At 37.0% G+C, this 22,600-nt stretch overlaps 1 protein-coding gene across 1 annotated transcript in view; it reads right to left on the bottom strand.

The window, feature by feature from the left end:
* Positions 1-22,288, bottom strand: part of LOC150084721 (uncharacterized) — a 239,809-nt gene extending 217,521 nt beyond the window's left edge. The window contains exon 1 of the mRNA XM_090376333.1: positions 22,203-22,288. The gene's annotated coding sequence lies outside the window, so the exon portion shown is untranslated. The remainder of the gene's footprint in view (positions 1-22,202) is intronic.
* Between the last annotated feature and the right edge of the window lie 312 nt (positions 22,289-22,600).

Genomic DNA, 22,600 nt, shown 5'->3' with positions numbered 1-22,600 from the left:
TTTGATTTTACAACCTTTTTACCTCCATACCACACAATCTACTAATTTTTGTGCCAAAACAGCTTTATCACAGATACAAAGACAAATTAAACATAAATGAAAATACATGAAACAACTATGCAAACCTCTGTTTACTCAATAACTATATATTCGATGGCAAACCTACCTATAAACAAACTATTGGTGTTCCTATGGGTTCCCAAATATCAACCTTAGTTTCCAACCTATTCCCCATTATTATGAAAAACAATACACCATAAATAATCCACATTATAACCTATTGGCTTTCAGATATGTAGATGACATCCTAGTCTTAAATACTAACGTTGAACCTATAGCCAAAGCTATTTACCCTGGTGAACTTAAGCTAAATAAAGAAAACTCCACCAATCACACAGCCAACTTCCTTGACCTCAATATTACTATGTATTAACAATACTCCTCCATATAATATTAACATATATGATAAAAGAAATAAATTTAACTTTGACGTCATCTATCTTACCAATTGGCATTCCAATATTTCCAGCAAAATACATAAAAAATATAATATGTACCCGAACCATAAGACTAGCTAATATATGCAGTACACAACTACTGTTCACCAAACCTCTACAACTGCTTTATAATAAGCTGGTCAACAATAATATCCTTATCTACTTTATGAAATACTGTTTCAGTATAGTTTCCAATGTTATCAGTAATAAATTCAGTTATAATTTACTATATTCTGGTCAGTTATAAACGTATATGTATAGTTGTATATTATCTTATGAAATTCCACTACTTGGTAAGTAATAGCTATACATGATTTCCGATGTAACTATTTTCTTCGGATTGATGACTTTGACTCTTTACTCACTAAGTCTCTTATGTTTTCACTTTTCTCATATATCCACTGGATTTGTTTTAATAATCATTCATGAAATTACTTATAATTAACTTCCCTTGTTGAATCTTGGCTTACTTATATTTATCTGCCCATATTGTGTCTTGGCTGACTTCTGATTTGTTTTAGGATACGGTTGATATCATATGTAGAATTTACCTTGTGGATCTTGGATTTTTCAAGCTTATGTTATTTGAATATCCATTTCTAGTTTTTTCCACTAAAGTCATATAACAACCCTCTGATTTTAGTGATGGTCTGTACCACTTAACTGTTTCATGTCCATAAACTTGTTTCCTGTTCTTTTATAATTGGATTCTTAACTACACTTTAAATGGATTGGTCAACTGGTTTTTTATAATTGGATTCTTTACTACACTACCAATGGATTTGTCAACTGGTTCTTTATCCTGGGATACATTTACTATTCTTTCTTTCCACAGTGAATCCACACCCGATACTACATGTAGATATATCTAAATTGATACACAGTACATGGAATTATTTCCTGTTCTTACATACTGTAGTTAATTCCTTGGAATTATTTCATTTACAAGGACTTATTGCTTGTTCTTTTATAATTATGTATATCTATTATAATTAGTTCCATAACTACACCACCTTTGGATCTTTATACACCATGTTACTTATATCCGTGAAATGATATCACTACATTTTTGGATATAAAGGCAACTGATTATTTTTCCTTGGTTTCATTTACTATTATTTGCATAGTAAATTCACACCTGATTCTACCTGTGGATCTGTCTAGTTTTATATACATGGAATTATTTCCTGTTCTTCTATACCTTAAATGTTTCCTTGGAATTGTTGCATATTCATGGACTTATTTCATCTTTAGTCACCATGTTACTTATATCCCTGGAGTTATATCATTTCATAACTGGATATAATGTTAACTGATTCTTTTTCATTGGTTTCATTTACTACTATTTCCACAGTAAATTCATACTTGATACTACTTCTAGTATTATATACATGGAATTATTTCCTGTACTGTTTCCTTGGAATTGTTTCATATACATAGACTTTTTGCATGTTATTTCATGTTCCTTTGTGTCGTGTTCTTTTATAATTGGTTCTTGTCATAAAATGCACTTCCTTTGGATTAAGATCCAAAGGAAGTGCGTGTCACCATGTTACTTATTTCGTTGGATTTTAACCAGTTCTTTTTCCTTGCATGCACTTTTATGCAAATTTGGATAGATTATAATTATTAATTTATTTATTTCTCAAAATATTTGATGATTCTTATTTACCATACTCTTATACGTTTACTTTTCAGCTTATTATATAACGTAACTCCAGGGTTACGTGGTATTTTTTTTTTTGACCTGGTATTTTTTTATATGTTTTGTAATGTTTTTGTAATTGTACGATACCAAGGGCATTAAGACGACTTTACATCTGGATTCTAATGAGATCCGAACTGTTTTGTTTCTACTGTGGTTAGTCAGTTCTAGAGAATTAGAACAAATGCATGGGTTCGACAGAGACCTAAGTGGGTTTCCCTCAGGTGCATTTTGAGAGATTTCAACTTTTATGGACAGATGGGTTTTTGAATGGTTTGAGGAAAAGTAGTGGAAATTTAAGTAATACCTGGAAAGTACAGATTATCTATATAATCATTTTATTCATACGATTCGTAACTGGGAAATTCCATATTCATCGATATGTAGAGAAGACTGATCTGTCGCATGTAAGATGCCTTGTCTGTTTTCGAAATGCCGACCTTGAAGAGGTTCTTTCATCTTCGGCAAATAATTGAAATTATAGACGCCAGCGAGCACAAAAACTCCAGCAAAACATAAGCGATGTGAAGGTGATGCTGATTACTGCTTGTGAACATTTTTCGTGCTGTGCTGAGCGGTACCACAGCAGATTCTTTACGATGAGGGAAGAGGGCAGTAGAGGCATTTGTTTTGCCAAACAGTCGTACACTGTTTTACCAAAAGTGTTTGGAGACCTCTGACCTGAAGTTTGGAAAAACCTACCATTTTTCTGCCATCCACATGTTAGGATTAGGTATAAGAGCAACTGCGTTCACCCTAGAAGTAAGCAGATCAACGAAATACAGTAGATGGGTCGAGGTGTTTTATTTAAGGACGACCCTAAACAAAACGCTTTGATCCATCATAAGAGATTCGTCATAGGATGCTATATTACCAGACTCACTCCAGGATTTTCTGAGGGGAAAGGGGCTAAAGCGTATAAAGGAAGGAACTAAAGCAGTGTTTGGAGAGTCATTAAGTTTTAATTAATAAATTTATTTATTTACAAATTTCTCACCCACAGGGCATGCAGACCGAAGATAATGGTGAGAAAGTTGAGCATTACAGAGAATAAATACAAAGCAGTCACTAGTATTAAATATATACAAAATTGTTTGTTGTTGTTTGTTATTTGGTTTTTAGGAGCATTAGCAACTAAGGCCATATTGCTCCGGGATATACGGTGGTCATTCCATGACCTTTCCGCATTCTCCATATTTGGTGGTGACGGGCTCGAACCCCGGTCTAATCAAGAAGCGTGTGCTACGCACTGCTGCTCCTTCCCACCTGGCTATGGAGGCGCCTATATATACAAAATGTGGATTAACAAAACAGAGTAAAGAGCAATTTCTTATACATAGATGGTTTAACTGTAAAATGAATGTTGTGATTATTCAATACCTGAAGTAAATAAACAGAGGACTACCAAGTAAGTGTTGTGTACGAGGGACAGGCAGTTTTATAACTAGAATTCAAGCGGGATATACTGAAAGGTATTTGTTCAAGAAGAGATAGAGAATCGATAATAGAGTTTATGATATTGTACACAAAAAGAGACTCACGTCTGAAGTCAGGGGCGTATTCAGGGGTGGGCAGAAGGGCATATACCCCCTTAACTAAAATTTTGACATAAAAAAAAAAAAAAAAGAAAAAAAAAAGAAACCCTCAGGAGGCGTTCAAAAAAAAAAAAAAAACGCAGGAGGCGTTCAAAAACAAAACAAAACTCAAAAACCTGGTCGCCCCCCCACATGATACCTGGATATACGCCACTGTCTGGAGTGAAGCGACGACAAAGATACCAATAGTTTCGATGGTAATAGGCAAAGCGATTTCGAAAGCATAAGAATTTAATTTGAATTCGCTGAAGTCTGTGAGAAAGATATTCCTGTTGTGGGAACCAAATAATATATCACAATAATGAAAAATCGGAAGTATAAGCTGCTGATAGAGAAGAATTATCTTTGTCACTCTTAAAAATCGAGGAAGAACGCTTAATTAAACCGAGATGTTTGAAAGGCTGAGATATTATGTGATCAACATGGCAAGAGGGATGAAGATCAGACCGAAACAGGACACCTAAGTCCTTCAGTGCATCAGTACTCACAATTGTAGAGTTTCCAATATAATAATTAGTAAAGACCAAGGGTTTAACTACACGATTCAAGCGAAAGCGACATAATTTACATTTTAATGGATTTAGAAACAAGTTATTTTTGTTGAGCTAGAGTGAGAGGGAATCAGGATAGGGCTGGAAGAGTTCATTACTGTCAGTTGAAGAATAGATAACTTTGTAAAGTTTAATATCATATGCATAGAGTTGCCACTCAACATTAACAGGCTGAAATAAAGTTGACAGATCACCAATGTAAACAATAAAGAAAAGCGAACCCAAGGGAGAGCCTTGAAGAACACCTTCCGAAACTAAACGGAGTTGATGAAATACCATTGATCAAATACCATTCTGAAATAATGATATTTCATCAGTGGATTTCCTTGGTATTTCATCAACACCATTGATGAAATACCAATTGATGAAATATTTCATCAATACCATTGATGAAATACCAAGGAAATCTAGTAACGGGATCGCAGACCATAAAGTGAAAGCTTGAAGAGCAGAAGATCGATGTGAACAGAGTCAAATGAATGTGACATATCAAAGAATAGCGAATCAGTTTAGTTTCCTCTGTCCTCCCATTTCCTACAAACTATAAATTAGTTTGTAGGAATGGGGAACAAGGCCAGGTTTGAAACAATTGATTTCCTGGGATTGGGGGGAGGGGAAAGCATACTGATGATTATTGATAAAAGTAGGAATTCATAAATTTCCGCAATTGTATTCAGTATAATAGGTATTACTATACTGAATTCACTAATTCAGTATCGTAATCATCATGTAACAATAAAAGAGTACATATTTTGATCATAAGGAGGGCTATAGCCCTTACCTGGCACGACCGCAACAATAACCATCAATCTGCTTGTGCCAGCACAGTAAAACTGAAATGTTCTGTGTCAACGGTAGTTGACGTAATCACGAAATCAGTGGCGCACCCAGACATTTAGTTTGGAGGGAAGAGGAGGCCTCTTACGTTCCATATTGGTTACTTTTACAAACATCAGCACGTTACGATAAAATGATATAAATAAAATATTCTTGGGACATTTCATTTCCGTCTCTTGGTTTGTTGAACACTTCGTTGCTCACTGTTTGAAGATATGAGAGTGCAAGAGCCTCTTGTTCAGAGCCCTGACAATAACCCTTGTGAACACCTTGGGCACGCCTATTAGCGGAAAGAGACCGGAGGATTCTCAGAAGAGTGGTACATAGATCCCATCAGTCTTCCTTGGTGGGTGCACATCCCGTCATGGGTTCAGGACACAGGAACTGCTTTTAGTACAAGGAAGACATGTAGGGATCTATATAATGGCGGATTTTATGGAAGAGCTGCAGCACGCGAATCATACATCACAGTATGTAATATACAGTCCACTTGCCTTCCCATCGTAATTGATCTCCGAAACGTTAGAAAGCTATATTATAGAAGTGTGAAATCATGATACACTGTTTTCCAATATGATAGCTATTTTTAGATCTGCGGAACAGTGGGTTCCATCATTCTCGACACAATGCATTCCGTGCGGTACATTAACATTCTATTAGGCATTTCGTTCTTCCTACAGTCCTCCTTTCATCCAAAGGGCCTCAGTAGTCGAGTGGTCAAGAGCGGGAGTTCAGTAGACGAGAGCTCCTTGAGTAGACCGAAGTTCAAGCCCCTGACTGCTAAATACGGCAGATCTGCCAACCAGCGTGGCAGATTATGGTCCATTTCCCTCAAAATGAATCTTTGAGGAGGCTTCCATCCTGCAGTGGGTTGATAATGACTGCAGTTTACCTTTTACAAATATTCATATCCTGGCCAGGCTATTAACTAAATAGTTAACTAAATGTCAGTTAACTATTTCGCAACCTGAGGCTTATAGCCCTAAAGTGCTCTATGACCTTAATTACTTGCACACGACTAGGCATCTCTCATATTGTGGGTCATACTTCGCAACTGGGTTGTCATCATTGCATCACCAGGATACCTGCCCACCCACCGATGAGGAGCCAACAAGCTCCCAAACGGTGCCGTCTGGGTGGTGGTATCCGCCGAGAATAAGTAACGGTAGTCTTCTCCATTGGTGAAGCGTTACTTATTGGAGGTAGTACAATATCATGGTAACTCGTGAAGATATTCACAATATGAGATGTACCTAATGATGCTAATTCCTAGTTACTGAATAGCTGCGTGTAGAAATGATGTCCTTGCACTAGCTTACATATCAGTTGGCTATTTTGCAACCTGAGGCTTATAGCCCTAAAGTGCTCTATATTTTTAATATGCATTTTTATTATCTCTCTCTCTACATTAAAAGAGTTTTTCCCCATAGTGATATTTATTCGAGCCGATGGGAGAAGAGGGCGGGGAAATTACGTCACTACAAATGCACAGGTAAATAATTACATAGGTCATTTCCAGATTAGATTTCAATCAGTGCGTTATAATGTTAGTATATTAGTATAATGTTATTATTATGCAAATAATAATAAAACTATACAGATACAGTATTTACAAAATACTAAACTGTTTACAATCATACCTCTACTATATCGGGACGATGGTTCCCTTCGTTATCTGACGTTAATATACAAAAAAACGTTACAACGGAACATCAAATGATGCTGGCGTGGTCATGTATTAGACAGTGAAGCACGTGCACGAGGTTGGTAAACGTAAAATGAAAGGAACGCAAATGGGTTTCTGGGCAGAATCAGACATATGCTGTTGACAGTGTAGAGTGCGTACGTGGGACGCATTGCAAGGCACCTGCCTCCGTAATATTCACCAACCTCGTGTGCGTGCTTTACTGTCTAATACATGACCACGTCCAGCATCATTTGATGTTCCGTTGTAAGGATTTTTGTATATTAATAAGAAGGGAGCCATCGTTCCGATGTAGTTTGTATATTTCGAAATAGTTTAGTATTTTTGTAAATATTTTAAATATTTGTATAGTTTGTAAATATTTTAGTTAAATATTTATATACTTTGTAAATATTTTAGTCCTGCTCTTTTGGATGCAACAATATTCCTCGTGCATTATGGAACCCGAAGCAAAAGGAGTTTTGCTAAGTGATCTATGTAAACGCAAGTAAATAATTACATAGTGATATTTATTCGATCTTGAGAATGTGGTGAAGTAGCCAATGGGAGAAGAGGGATGCGGGTCACGTGGTCAAGTGGGCGGGGTAATTACATCACTACAAATTCACATGTAAATACACATGTAACTATATAGGTCATTTTCTGATTAGATATCGATCAGTGCGTTTCAACAGGTGTGTCTTTTACATAGAAAAGATTTGGTTTACTCCGTCATACCTCTACATTTTACGTAGAAAAGCGTGTGCGGAGGTTGGCGAGCAAAGCGAGCAGTGGGCGAAGTCCCCTAGTTATCATTATTATTGTTTTTATTATTATTAAATTCTAAGTTGTTTCCTTTTATTTATATTATCATCGAAAATTAATACTGTCCCCAAAATTGCGTAACATTGTGAAGCTAGGTAAAAATAATTGGTAACGGTACTGATAAGAATAACAACTTACTTTTAGCGCTAAAATCAAATCTCGGGGTTTTTACATTCCCCATATCACCGTATGTCCTCTCCTAAAATAGCGAGAAGAATCCAATTCGTGTGTTTTCCTCGCTCACGTTTGTATCAAGAAATCTGGGAAAACCTGTAGTGCGTAATAAATCCCAAAATTAAAATAATTTTAAATAATCCATGGCTACTAAATGGTCTCTAACCCAGGCCCGAGAGTGTTGAAATGGGCCCTGGCTACAGTCATACTTACAAGACATAATCTGCGTGATTAATTACTTCTTAAAACTCTCGCGTATAGCACAGCGAATATAATTGCTGTTCTCCTCACCATGGTTGGTAAAGGCCAGGGTTCGAATCCTGTCAAATGACGCGAGCAATTTTTATGGGCTTTTTCACGAGGCGACCGAGTTAATCGGTCTCTGGCGAAATTCGTATGATTTTTACTCTCGGAAGCTGGTGTTTTTCGTTCACCAAATAGACAAATCGCCTCATAGAATGTGTATGCAGTTTACAGACACAAGAGATACGCCTCATAGCCTTTGTTGTTTAACATACACACACACACAAACACACATCTTAAATGGATAACGACAAACTGATGTTTAACCATTAATAATTTTGATATGCGTATCAATAAAATCAAATAGTTTCATGGCTAATTTTATAAATAGAATGAAGCAAAAAATTTTGAATTAAAAATTTGTTAATTGTTGTTAGTGCGAACCGGCTTTAATGATGGTCACACTACTAGTCAGACTAATTTCATTTTTTCAGTGGTGGGGAAGGGGAGAGAAAGTTACGTTAAACGCCGGCCGAATGCCAACACACTTGCCCTCGTGGGTAGCACAGTTGGTAGAATCGCCGTCTTTCCCACACATGGTGAAGAAAACGTGAGGAATTTTTATGGACCTTTTTCACAACAAGGCTGAATTTGTTGGTCTCAGGCGAGGATAGCATAGGTTGTTTCTCCCGGCAACTCCTGTTTTTCGTCCAGCAAACAGAAAATCGACCACAGAACCACCCAATTTACAGACAATATATATACAGAGTAAGTAATGTAGCCTTAGTTGCCGATGCTCCTAAAACCCTATCACAACAACAGCTAACACACTTCAGTTGCGCGCATAGTCGCATTTCATGTGCATTGTGCCGACCGGGCTAGCCCGGTGGGTAAAGTGCCTGCCTGGCAACCCAAAGGTCGCGGGTTCGAATCCCGCCTCTGGCTTGGATCAAAGTACTGCAAAAACCTTGGGAGGTGCATTATGGCCACAGAAGCCGATGCGCCAACAACTACAAAAAAAAAAAAAAAAAATGTGCATTGTTTCCCACGATTTTAACTGTGCAACCTTCGCTGAAAATTGACTCTCCCCCAAAACCCCGAGTCTTCGCTGGCACTTGAAAGTCACGCCCGCCACTATATTATAAACATTATTGTAATCATCCAATTAAGTTCGTGTATGGATCCATTTGAATACCACGCTTATTTGTAGTTCATGGCTGGTATGACTGAAATAAAAGACACATCACGTAACAGGTTTAAGAGAAGAACTGCCTGTATTTAAACATTCTTATTAAGCAATTCATCCCGTAGATGGCCTATTTTGTCTTCGACGTAGATTATGATGACCTAAATTGTTTAATAATGGCTACACCATCATATACAGATATCAGTAATACTGCTGAAACTTAGTTTGCTTCATGAAACATCCCCCCCCCCCTAGTTACTCAATGCTTGACCTCATTTTAAAAATAGTTCAGAAACTCCTAGTATAATTTTTTATTTCAGACAAAACCATTGCATGATTTTTCATCCCATTTATTTCTAACTTCTCGAGTTGTGTGAAGGTTTCTTTTCCTCAGTTTATTTTTGTTTTCGTTCTGTTTTGAATAATTTGCTCCGAGACAACTACAGTCATGAGGAAACCATGTATCGTATCTGTCAATTTATTTTTTGTTTAATTTTAGTCAACAAAAAATAAACAGCAGTCACCCAATTAGTGTATTTCATTTTAGTTTAGAAATTTTAGAATTTTATTTAATTTTAGATTAGTTTAGTTAATTAGTTTAGAAATTTTATTTCATTTTAGTCGAACATACGGAAAAGACACCCAGTGCCACAGTAAATAGGTGACTTTTCCGTATGTTTTCTACAAATGATAGTAGAAATTTATAACAATTTTTTTAATGAAAACCCCAAACACGAGAGGTATTAAAACTTAGTACCGTGCATGAGTTGAAGGTTTAGAAGATTAAAAAAAAGTACTTGTTGACATTAGACTTCTATTTCTGTAGATTGTAATTTTCAGGAATACGTGTGAAGAAGGTTGATCCAGAAAACGGAAGTTGAATGAATGAAAAAGAACAGTTCGTTCTGTTAGTTTGAAGTTAAAGGATGTTGGCTGATTGTGGCACGAATTCGGACTGCTTTGGAAGAGAGCAGGAATTATAGAAGAACATTAAAGAGCTATTTCAGAAGAACAGTGCCCTTGCAAGCACCTGTAGAAAAGGCATGTAGCAGAAAAAGAACGTTTATTAGACAGTGGAGAGACTCTGTTAGAGATGAGTCATTGATTAACATAACTGCCCTCTTTTGCTTGGAATACGGAAGCCTGAGAGAGCTTTTAGTGGCACTGCACCAAATGTAAGAACAATAATCCATGGTGGCGGATATGCGATTTGTACAGAGCGAACAGCTGTTTGGAAGAAAAGTAATGCCGAGAACGAAAGAGAAAACCCAGTTTTTTAAATGTAGAGGAAGCAATATTTGTAATGCGTTTATGTCAAGAGAGATTAGAAGACGGAGTATCTCCAATAGAGATAAATGATCTTGCCTAGAAATCAGAGTGTCACCGAAGATAAACATAGGCCCAGAAGAATTCTTTTTGCGAGATATAAGACAGGACTGAGTTTTAGAAGGATTGAAATCAACTAAGTTATCTTTACCCCACTGAAGAATTATATGAAGATCAGCATTTAAGGAACTGGTAGTGGATATTCGAGAAGTTGAAGTTGTTTGTGCAGAGCAAGGTTTCTCAAACTGGAAGGTGGAATGTAATGTGCTATAATGAGCAAAACTATAGATAGGATTTCTGGTCAGTGGAAGAAGGTTATTAATATACAAGAGGAAAAGAGTGAGAGAAAGAATTAAACCTTGGAGAACACCAGAATTAGTAGAGAAGTCAGAAGACAGAACCATCTACCATCACCCGTAGAGAGCAGTCAGAGAGAAAACTGTACACCCAATCACAAAAAACAGTTCACAAACCATACGATGGAAGCTTATTTAGGTCAAACACGATCAAAAGCCTTTAAAATGTCAAGAGAAACTGTTTCAGTTTCACCAAACTTTTCCTTTGAATATGTCCATAGATTGGTAAAATAAGCCAGAATATCACCAATTGATCGATACTGGCGATCTTTGATCAGATTGAAGATTTCTAGATAGTTTAAGAGTTAGTTAATTGATTCCTCCATCGTTAGAAAGAATAGAAGTAAGTGCAATAGTGTGATAATTGAATGGGGAGGATTTTTCACCCTTTTTTAGGAACTGGCTGGATATGAGCAAATTTCCAAGGGAAAACGCCTTTGGAATAAGAAAGTGAAAAAAGTGACACAGAACAGCACTAATTTCAGGAGCATAGGTTTTAGGAACAAGTGGAGGAATACCATCAGGACCTGGAGCTTTCTTAGCATCAAGATTGTTAAAAATTCTTTTGACATTTTTTTTGATGGTAGACCACAGGAGGCATTGAATGTAGTGTACTGGGAATGGTGGGAGGTGGTTTGCCAAGATCATCAATACACGAGTTTTAAGAAAAAAAATAGGATCCTAGCAGGTCAGCTTTATATTTGGCTGAAGTGGCAATAGAACCATTTAGTTTGGACACAAGTGGTAACAGATGGCAAAAGTTGCAGCCAATAGTTTTAAAATGATCGACTACCATTTGGACAAGAAGAAGCAAGTTTTCTGCTCTTAGCCTGTTCGAAATCTAGTTTGAACTGATCAATAACTTTACAATTTTGCTAGCTTTGGCGTAGGCAGAAAATTAACTTGGAGATTTGGATACAAGCCAGTTATGATATGCAAAATTCTTCTCTTGAACAGCCTTAGCACATTTATTAGAAAACCAAGGTTTAGATAAAGGACGAGATTTTAAGGTGGAGTTTGGAATAGAGGATTACATTCTTACAAAAATAATTGCACTGACACAAACTGAGCAAACATTAACATCAGAAGACTTGAAGCATTAATCCAACCAAGGAAAAGAAGAATAGAAATCGCACAGGTCATTCCATTTTGCATTCTTATAATGCCAAACAACACAAGGTTGCGAATAACCATGAGAGAAAGACTCCATTGGAGAAGACACTATCACCAAGTTGTGATCTGAGGTCCCTACAGAACCACTCACATCTACCGCATACTTGGAAGGGTTGTTTGCAAGAAAAAGATCAAAAAGTGTCGGCTGTGTGGGTAGGACTGTCTGGTACTCTGTTAGGTAAATGAACAATCTGTGCGAGGTCATTAGTAATTGCAAAAGCCTCCGCTTTTCTTCTCGCTAGGTCCGTGTGACTAGGAAATGGAAGCCAGCTGGAGGTGTGAACATTAAAATCATCAAGGCAAATTACCTCCCTGTTAGGAAAGTTGGACTGTAGAAAGTCAAGTTTCAAAGAGAGGAAGTCAAAGAGTTCTAAGTGATTAGTGGAGTTTGGAGAACGATAGAGGCAACATATGAATTTGACTGAATGTGGTAGAGAGATTTTAAGCCAGAGAAGATCGAAAAGAGAAGCTTCCAAATTACCAAGTCTCTGACAGTGAATATCACAATGGACATATGCACAAGTACCACATTTGACGCGAAAAAAAAAAAAAAAAAACCGTACAGCAAATAATCTGACACCTGAGATGAGCAATTGTTAAATCAACCAATGACTGATTCTGTCAGAAAATGTACATGCGGTTTGGCAGACTGTAAGTGCAAATGGATATCATTGCGATTAGAACTGAGACCACGTATATTTGTGAAAAGAACGACGAAGTGTTTGGGAGGTTTAGATCTTTTCGTAGATATGTTTGTTGTATTATTTTCACAATTCATGGTTTATTTAAATAACATTGTGATGAATAAATTAATATATAATTAATTGACGGAGATGGCATTAAAATACTAAATAAATAATAAAATTGAAAAAAAAAAAAAAAAAAAAAAGAAAGAAATTAATAACATAGTTAGGGAAGTATCAAGTACGTTACGTGATTGTTTTCCATTAAGATTATTACTAAATTTAATACCACTCTTATACCACATGAAATTAATAATATGGTTTATTAAGCTATTCGCTTAAACTACGTAAACATTTCTATTTTTCATCCCCCCACATCGCTGTTTGATTATGAGTACATGTATCGGTAAGATACCTGAAACGTTACCATAATTTATAGTAGTTTAGGCGAATAGCTTAATAAACTATATTATTAATTTCATGAATTTTTTTTTTCCAATTTTATTAAATATAGTCAGGGCCGGCCCGAGGTATATTTGCGCCTCGGGCGAGGAGGCATTCCTGCGCTTCCTTCCAGATAGAAAAAATTTAAGGTGTTTTTATTGAGTTACTATTTTTATTTTTGCTACAGAAAAGTTAAAAAGACAAATGTAAACACAAAAAATACAACCAGAATATTTATAATGTTTTAATTGTCATATTAGAATAGTAATAATAAAAATTTTACAAGAGTCAATTTTTTTTATAAGGACATTTATCAAAATACTACCAGTGGGTTGCGGTCACGCTTGACTTTAATTTATATAATAATCGTTATCAATTTTCGCTAAAATCTTTGAAAGGCGGAGGGCCTTTGCATCGAACGCATGCCACGTGACTGATGTATTTTCGACTGTTTACTGCACTATAGAGAAAGAAAGGGACAGAGAAAAGGCCTCCACATATTTTTCCAAATCTTTCGTTCCCATCCCCCTTCCACGAAGCATATGTGCCCTCTTCAAACCTTCGACACCCCATATAAATAAATAAATTTTCTGTTTATACTCCGGGACGACCAAACGGTCAGAGGAGTTCACAACATGAACAGACTACAAGAAACAATACCGTATTCAGCAGTCACGGGCTTGAACCCCGGTCACTCAAGGCACATGTACTTATGCACCCGCGCGCCTGACCACTAGGCTACGGCAGCCTCTATGTCATGCGCTCCAAAGCGTCAGCGCCCCTGGAGACTGCCCGGGTCACACGTAACTCGGGCCGGCTCTCAATATATAATAATCTTAATGAAATTAATAACAGTTTATTAGAGTAGCATCAGCCCAAAAAAAAAAAAAAAAAAAAAAATTCACACATCCATTCCCTCTAAACGTTCCTCCAGTTCCTTCTTGAATTTATTTAAGCTATCAACTTCCACAAATACAGATGGAGGTTTTTCCAGCAATCAACAACCCGCTGGCTAAAGGCAAAATTCTGCATATCTATTCTATAATTGTCTTTAATTTGAATATATGCCCCCCCTCAGGTTCGTAATCTGAGCAAGAGGAAGAATCCCATCAGAATTGAGCCTGCCCAACCCATTCAAAGCTTTATACACCTCAATCAGATCACCTCTCAGGTGCTTAGTCTCCAGACGCTGCAATTTGCGGAACTTAAGCCTTTCTTGAGAAGACCACCCTTTCGTTTCCCTGGCCAATCTTGTTGCCCTTCTCTGTACTCGCACAAGCAACTCTACATCCTTCCTGTACGCAGCACTCAAGCGTGGCCTGACCATTAACTTATACAAAGGGATAATCACTTCCTTTTCCCTACTAGCAAAATTCCTGTATATCATTGACAATACCCCATGACCTGCTCTCGCAGCCGGTCGGCACTGCTCAGAAAACTTCACATCTGACTGCACAATTACTCCCAGGTCTTTTTCATTTTCTACCACCCTGAATGTGTTAGAAAATGAAACACAGTCGGTACGTTACTCTGTGGTTACTTCTACCCATATGCAGTACTTTGCATTTGTCAATGTTAAACTTCAGTTGTCACTTCTCAGCCCATCTGCCCAACTTTTCTAGATCCTGTTGCAATAGCACACTGCCATTACCGTTATTAATAACCCTGCCAACCTTTGTATCATCTGCAAATTTGAACATTAAGCCTTATATACCTTCATCAATATCAGTGATAAATATACAAAACAACAGCGCGCCCAACACTGAACCCTGGGGGACTCCACTTATAACATTAGTCCACGAAGACAGCGTCCATTGATTACCACTCTGTCTTCTCCCACTTAACCACCCTTTTATCCATTATAGCAACTTCCCCTTAATACCATACTGCTCCAATCTGTAGCACAGTGGTATCGTCACCGTCCTCCGCACACCGGGTGGAAAAGGTCTGGGTTCGAATCTCGTCGATGACGCGAGCAACTTCAATGGGCTTTTTTCACTCTGTGGCTGAGTTAGACGGTCTCAGGCGTAGATAGCAAGGTTTCCCCCCCCCCCAGAAACTGGGTTTTTTTCGTCCATCAAAACAGGCAAATCGACCACACAACGCACGCAATTTACAGACACAAATACTGGTTAATATATTCAATTCCTGGCAACCCTAAAATAATAATGCTCCAATTTGTAGAGCCGTCTTTTATGTGCATCAGTATCAAATGCTTTCCTGAAATCCATGTATATGATATCAAAATTATTTTTTGCATCTAGTTCCATTGTAACCACATACAAAGGGTACTAGGAAAGTTTTGCAATACAGCTTTGTTTATTTAATTTTTTCAAAGTAATTTCCTCTACATTCAATACATCTCTCCATCCTCCGAAACCAATCTTTAAACCAGTTCGCCAAGTTTCTCTAGGGAGTAAAGCACACTCGTTGTCCCAAGCCCGTAGAAGGTCCTCATCACTGGAAAACCGCCTCCCTTTTAGCTTCATTTTCACATGCGGGAACAGTGCAAAGTCGCAGGGAGCAAGGTCTGGACTGTAGGGAGGGTGCTCGAGAAGTTTCAGTTCTGTCGTGGCCAAATATTCGGTGCAGGCTTTGGCGCGGTGAGCTGGAGCATTTTCGTGATGGAGGTACCAGGTGTCCATTCTTGACTTTGGCCGCAGGTTCTTCATAGATCCAATGACTTTAGGCAGGCATTGTTCAGTATACTACTTAGCTGTGACTGTCTTCTGCGTGTCCAAAACGACACATTCCACAATTCCACTCGATTTGAAAAATACAGCTATCATTTTCTTCTTTACAGATCGGGATTTTCTGACAATTACGGGTGTGTCGTCATCATCAAAGACCCAAACTTTGTTTTGAGCCTTGGTCGGCAGATCGTAATAGTACAGCCAAGTCTCGTCACCTGTCACGATGTTGTTCACATACCGAGATTGTCCCTTATCAAACTTTTTTAACATCTCCCGGCACCAAGTCACACGTCGTGTCATCTGCTGTTCAGTCAGTTGATGCGGCACCCAGAGAGAACAAAGTTTCTTCACGTGCAAATGATCTTGCAGAATCAAACGAATTGCTGGTGCATTTAGGCCCAAAGTATCCTCTATCTGTTGGTAGGTCACTCGCCTGTTTTCGTCAAGCATTTTCCTCACAGCAGTAACATTTTCCTCCGTAACTGACGTTCGTGGCCTTCCCGGCCTCTCAGAATCCTCCAGAGTGAAATTTCCCCTTTGGAATTCTCTATACCACCTGAATATCGTTGTACGATGTGGACAATCATCATCTAGTGCAAGAGTCATTTCTTCTAAGCACTGGTCTATGGTTAAACCACGCACGAAATTATACCGCAAAACTGTCCTTATCTCATTTCGTGACCACGATGCCATCGCAAGCACTTTACACTCTCACTACTAATGAATAATTGAGCCCATCGACTTGCCGCGGCGGCTACTATGCACGTATGAACATGTCTCAACATGAAGCAACAAGCAGCTTCCTGTGATTCATTGTTGCGTCATATTGCAAAACTTTCCTAGTACCCTTTGTAGTATCCAATCAGATTTGTCAGACAAGACTTTCCCTTAACAAACCCATGCTGTGTCTGAATTATTACTCCAGTCTTGTCTAGATGATCGTGCAATGTATCTTTAACCAGTGACCTCCATTTATTCCCCGAAACAGAAGTTAAACTAACTGGTCTGTAATTACTCGTGTAACCCTTATGAGAGAGACCATGGAGGGATTTCAACTGTGGCAACAGGTGGTACTACCACTTCCTGCGGATTTCTAAAAAAATCAATATTATTTTAATTAGCTAGTGAAGATGGTTTGTTTACTGGACTGAATTTGCCAATGTCACTATTGCAAGGTTTGACAGTAAAAGTTGTTGTACTTCTGGTTGTCCTGCACTTAATGTGGAATTTGAAGAACTGAATTAATTTGGGAATATCATGCGCATATTATATAATTTCGCATATTGTATGGTCAGGTTGCTTGCTTTATGCAATGAAAACCGATTTTCAGAGAGAAAAGAACCATTCCTACCTCGCCCAACAAAGTCGGCCATAGTGAGAAAAAGATCCATAAAAATTCCTGATATCGAGATGGGAGAGAAAAAGATCCATAAAGAAGATCCACGGTGAGAAAACGATCTATAAGAATTCCTCATATGGAGATGGGATTGAACTCTGACCCTATTCACACTTATATTTAATTAAGAATACAAATTATAACCAATCTTACCGTGACGGCTATGCGATGGTAAATGCCTTTAAGTTCATATTTCTTAGAAATGTGAACGTGAAGCTGAGTAATTATCTAATTATTAGTCAATAAATATAAAATACAAACTTCCGATAGAATGCTATAAAAAGCATTTCATTGTTGTATTTGATGTTTTAAGTTTTTGTGTCAAAGCAAAGAAGGCGCCAGTATATTGTGTCAGTAGATTTCCTGTATTCTGTGGTCCCTTTATCTGTTTTGCTGAATGAGAAACCGCTGCCCTTGCCCTAATAAAACAAATTCAACATCGGTGTGAAATAACCCACAAACTACTTACTTTGCATACAGCATTTCACGCTGTATGCAAAGACATCGAGCGTTATCACAGTGCTATCTAGTGCTATCTGCGATGTTATTCTATCTTCTTTAAGCACTTGGCGAAAAATTACTTAGCGTAATTCTTGCACTGTGTGTGTGTGTGTGTGTGTGAAAGAGAGAGAAAGACGTTCAAATATAAGGTTTAGGAATCACCATAAACTTTATGTGAAGAGGTGTTTCTTGCTATAAACAGGCTACATTCATACGAGAAATTAAAACGAAAATAGGTTACCTTGAAATCTTCGGTATTTCAACCCTTTCTTTTCATCATATTTATCTTATGAATATTTTTAATTGTAAAATCTAGTGTTTTGTTGCAGTATAACAGCTTTGATTGTGAAATACGTATGATGTAAGTAATGTGACTATGTAAAGTTTCATATTTTTACTAGTTCTGCGAAGAGTTCTATTTACAAAGGCCATCTATTTGCATCATTTTGCATATTCTGTATTTAGGGAAAGGTTATACTAGTCGCCCATCTAGCTGGAAGTTCATCTTCTCGACGGATAATTTCGCTTGTTGGCAGGGACGAATGATTTTTAATTCTTTTGAACACCGAGCATGTCAACGTCAGGAACAATTATTGTATGCTTTGTATCCTACAGGTATGTAATAAAGAATTTGGTGATACTTTTTTTTTTTTAATATTGAGAATTTTTTAAACAAGATTATATATGATTACGTGATGTTGACACCGATAACCGCTCTTTGTTAGGTTGGCATTTTGAATATATTACTCTTCGTTATATGTGTTAACGTATAACGCAGAACAACTAAGACTACGAGAAATCAATATATTGTTTCTGTAATTGCATGTATTCTTTAATAAGGTTGCTGGACGAAAATCCCGAGTTTCTGGGAGGGAAAAAAATAATAATAATATATATATATATATATATATAATGGACTTTCGTCTGTGACCAGTTAACTCAGCCACGTGGAAAATGTCCCAAAAATTACCGTAGATTGTGTTGTTGATAAGATTCGGACTCAAGCCTTTTCCACACGACATAAGACGGCGAGTATACCCACTGTGCTACCGCCAGAGATTGACAACCGTTATACAGTTAGATTTTGTAGTAATTAGACCCGATATATTCTTTATTAGGAACCTTAACGAAGTCTGCAGATATTCTCAGGTCGATTTGTTAATTGGGAATAAATGAGTCGCTTAGGCTTAGCCGAGTAGTCAAATGCGAGGGTAAAGAGGAAATTTATTTAATTTTTGTTTATTTGAAAAAAATAACTCTGAGGACATATTCGAATAAATAAATGGCACTTACAATCAGATGTCTCTAAAACTTTTGGGATAACTTTCTCAGATGCTATATCTCAGTTTTGATATTCAGTTTGAGTTGGCGCATTCATTGCCAATGCACACCACTCCAAGCACAGTACTTACAAATTTATGAGACAGTCTAAATGTAGTGGCATGTTAGTTAAAAACATTTTCGCGTATTGTCTCCTAATGACAGAATCCCTTCTCATTAGGGAACTGCGTTTTGTCTACATGGAACATGAAACGCTTTATCTGATATTCCATTTTGCATCTACCTGATGTTGATTCTAAAAGAGAGTTAATGTTGGTGGCGATTGTGTAGTCACGCACTTGAACTTGATAATGATGCCCAAAATTGAAACTATCAGTAATTTATATAGTAACACGAATCAGCAGTTTACTTTTTTACCTAAATACTAACAGAGAGCATATCTTTGTGGCTGATAAATTTCAAAGAGCGTGTTTATATGTTAAATCCCAGACATAGGAGTATAAGATAATATTAAATCGCTTCCAACTATGCTCAATGCACTGGACGTAATTTCCGTATTCGGAATTTAGCATATATTATTATATGCTAAATTCCGAATTATTAAATAATTCCTAATTATATGTTAAATTATTAATTTTACTGTACTGTATACATAAGGTGCAACAAAATAATTGCGCGGCTACAGTATACAATTTAAGTAATGCCATTCATCTTTAAGAGTACACGTTGCTTTAATTTTGAACTTTGCGTTTATTCTAATATTCTGACACTCTTAATTGGAAAAACTCGCACTGAAATAATCTGAACAACATTTTGGGACAAATTATTTCATTATGATCATCATTATTTACCAGCATTAAGTGCTGGAAGGACTACTGCTTTTTTCATCTGTCTGGTTGTTGCTCTCATGTGAACTCCGAAAGATTTTGAATTATATTCCCATTCTGATTATGAAGGATTTTATTTTGTCTTCTTTTGAATTGACCACAATAAAGAAAGTGAAAAAATATTCCTTTATTATTATTAACATATTTTTTATAAAGCTACCTGGTTTTTCGAAAGGCATATTGACTGAAAATATTCCTTTGGAATAGTGCTTGAAATTTTTCATAGTGTTTACTCTATTCCTAATTATCTCGTTTTTTTGCTTTTATTAATTAATCAGTTATTTAATTAATTAATTATTTATTTGATCAATTTATTACATTAATTACGAGATAGCTATATGGGCGTAAGGCAGCCACTGATTGGATTTGTATCTTTTCTAAAGCTGTCAGTGAAGCGGTTTAAACGCTTGACTGAGGCTCTTACCAACATTACCTTCACAGAAGCGTCAATCTCAGCAAGAACTAAGCACTATTTCAGGTGCAGTCAGAAACTGGCTTTCACCAAGAAGCAGAAAGCCTTCGGTAAGTGGTAGAAGTTAGAGAAACTCACGGATGCGATTAATTTACAAAATCGAAAGAGCTAAATCCTCTCGATGACAAAAAACGATGAGAAAATTTAATAATAAATAAATAAAAATAAAATAAAATAAAATAATAATAATAATTGCTGGATTTCGTCTGATTTTGATGAAATTTGGGAATGCCGACAAATCGTTCTAAAGGAGCCAAATATAATTTTTTTTTGAAAAATTATCCATTAAGAATCGAATTATTACATGCACAGTTGGACAGAGAAATAATAATTGCATGTTTCTGTGGGTCCGATTTTAATGAAATGTAGGATGACTCGACAAGTCTCACTAACAGAAACTAAATATAAAATTTTACGAAATTTGGCCACCGCGAGTCGATTTTAATGAAATTTTGGAAGACTCGATAGATCCTTCTAAAAGTGCTAAATATAAAATTCTTTGAAAATCCAGCCATTAGGAGCTCAGTCATTACATGCTGACGGACAGACAGCCATGTGGATATGTGTTATTGGAAAGGGCGGCATCTAGAACGTCGGTTCAAATCTGCCCTCATCGAACTACTGTGCTGATGTGTTGTTCTGGTCACTTGACACACAAGCAGCAATCACCCGGAAAGCTGCTTCTAAGTACTCTTCCACACCACGGGAAGGTGGGCCAGGCCAGGCTAGTAAAGAGTCGTCCCGTCTTATTATAGAGACTGTCCCCACCCAAAAGCCTACCATTCGAAATTGACTTCTAAACCTTCCCTTTACTAAAGAAAATATATCATGTTCAGAAAACTTTGGAATATAAATAAAAAGTATCATCTAAAAATTTTAATTCGTTATAAAAAAGAAAAGTGCTGGAGAAAACGACGTACCATTGCATAGTTTTGCACACTAAACAATTAAGTCCCCCCCCCAAAAAAAACACTTCCGCAAGGTGCTTTGTTCAGTTAATAATGCCAGTCTCTGTTGAAGTGATTAAAAACATCTCTTTTTGTACATGCAGCTCTTTCAGCTTTGAAGTAATGAAAACCGAGCATACTCTTAGCTTTGATATCCGTAAATAAATTCAGTCATAGTGAAATGATCAGGCATTCTTACTAGGCGAACTGACCGCTGTTAGGCGCGTATTCACTACATTCCAGGTTAGAAAAACCTAAGAGGATGTCGAGTATTTGCAGTGACTCCTCCAAAGGCCATGCTGTTTTTTACAGGAACGGTACTACTGTAATTCCTGTTACTATACAGATATGACTCTATCTGGAAATGGAGACTTTCTTGATGTGACTTTTATTTCATCCAGTTTCTAACTGCTTAAAAATATGAAGAGAACAACAAATTACTTCAAGAATTTTTTTAAGCTGCTCCTAGTATTACAGTATATTTATTCAACGAGAACTTTTATTTCAGAAAAATTCTTTCTTGATTTTTCGGAAGTTTAGAAGTGTTCGGAGCTTAATGAAGTACATCTGCTATTTTCATTATAGAATTTGTATAACGGAAGCTATTGATAAAATTAAATAAACAGGAAAGAAAATTCGACGAATAATTCTTATATAGTAAGTGCTACCGTCTTTAGTGGGCGGGATCGTCTAAGTTACACAAAGAGAAAACCAAGCGTCAGGCAAACAAAAATGTGGGAACTCACCATGCTCCTTAAATGATCCTGATTATCCATTTTCCGTCAACGTCTTCTTCCATGAGACCGAAATTTCACCTTTTACGTCACTGAACGACTCCTTAAGTAGCATTAAACACCGGTATAATAATCTAATAGGTACTGTCAGGTAGCTGTTGTTGTGTCGCCATGGTAACACATTCCTGCTGGTAGGCCGCTGTTAGTGAGCGTCATCTAGTTGAGGAGCTCCACCTACTTTTGTATTTGGGGATCTTTAATTTTATGCCACTTGGTGTACTACAGCTTCAATAAATCATTTAATCCATGTTGCGCGCGCATCTGTTTACTTCTGTCCAACGTTCTAAAACTCCCTACTGCCCTATTTTTAAATGAGGCAACACGTGACATAGTTGTTCGATTAATCCTCT

Source organism: Mastigoproctus giganteus, chromosome 6, assembly GCF_048544385.1.
Source record: "Mastigoproctus giganteus isolate SK-2022 chromosome 6, ASM4854438v1, whole genome shotgun sequence".
NCBI lineage: Eukaryota > Metazoa > Arthropoda > Arachnida > Uropygi > Thelyphonidae > Mastigoproctus > Mastigoproctus giganteus.
The sequence above is the reverse complement of the archived record's forward strand: the minus strand, read 5'-3'. Positions and strand labels throughout refer to the sequence as shown.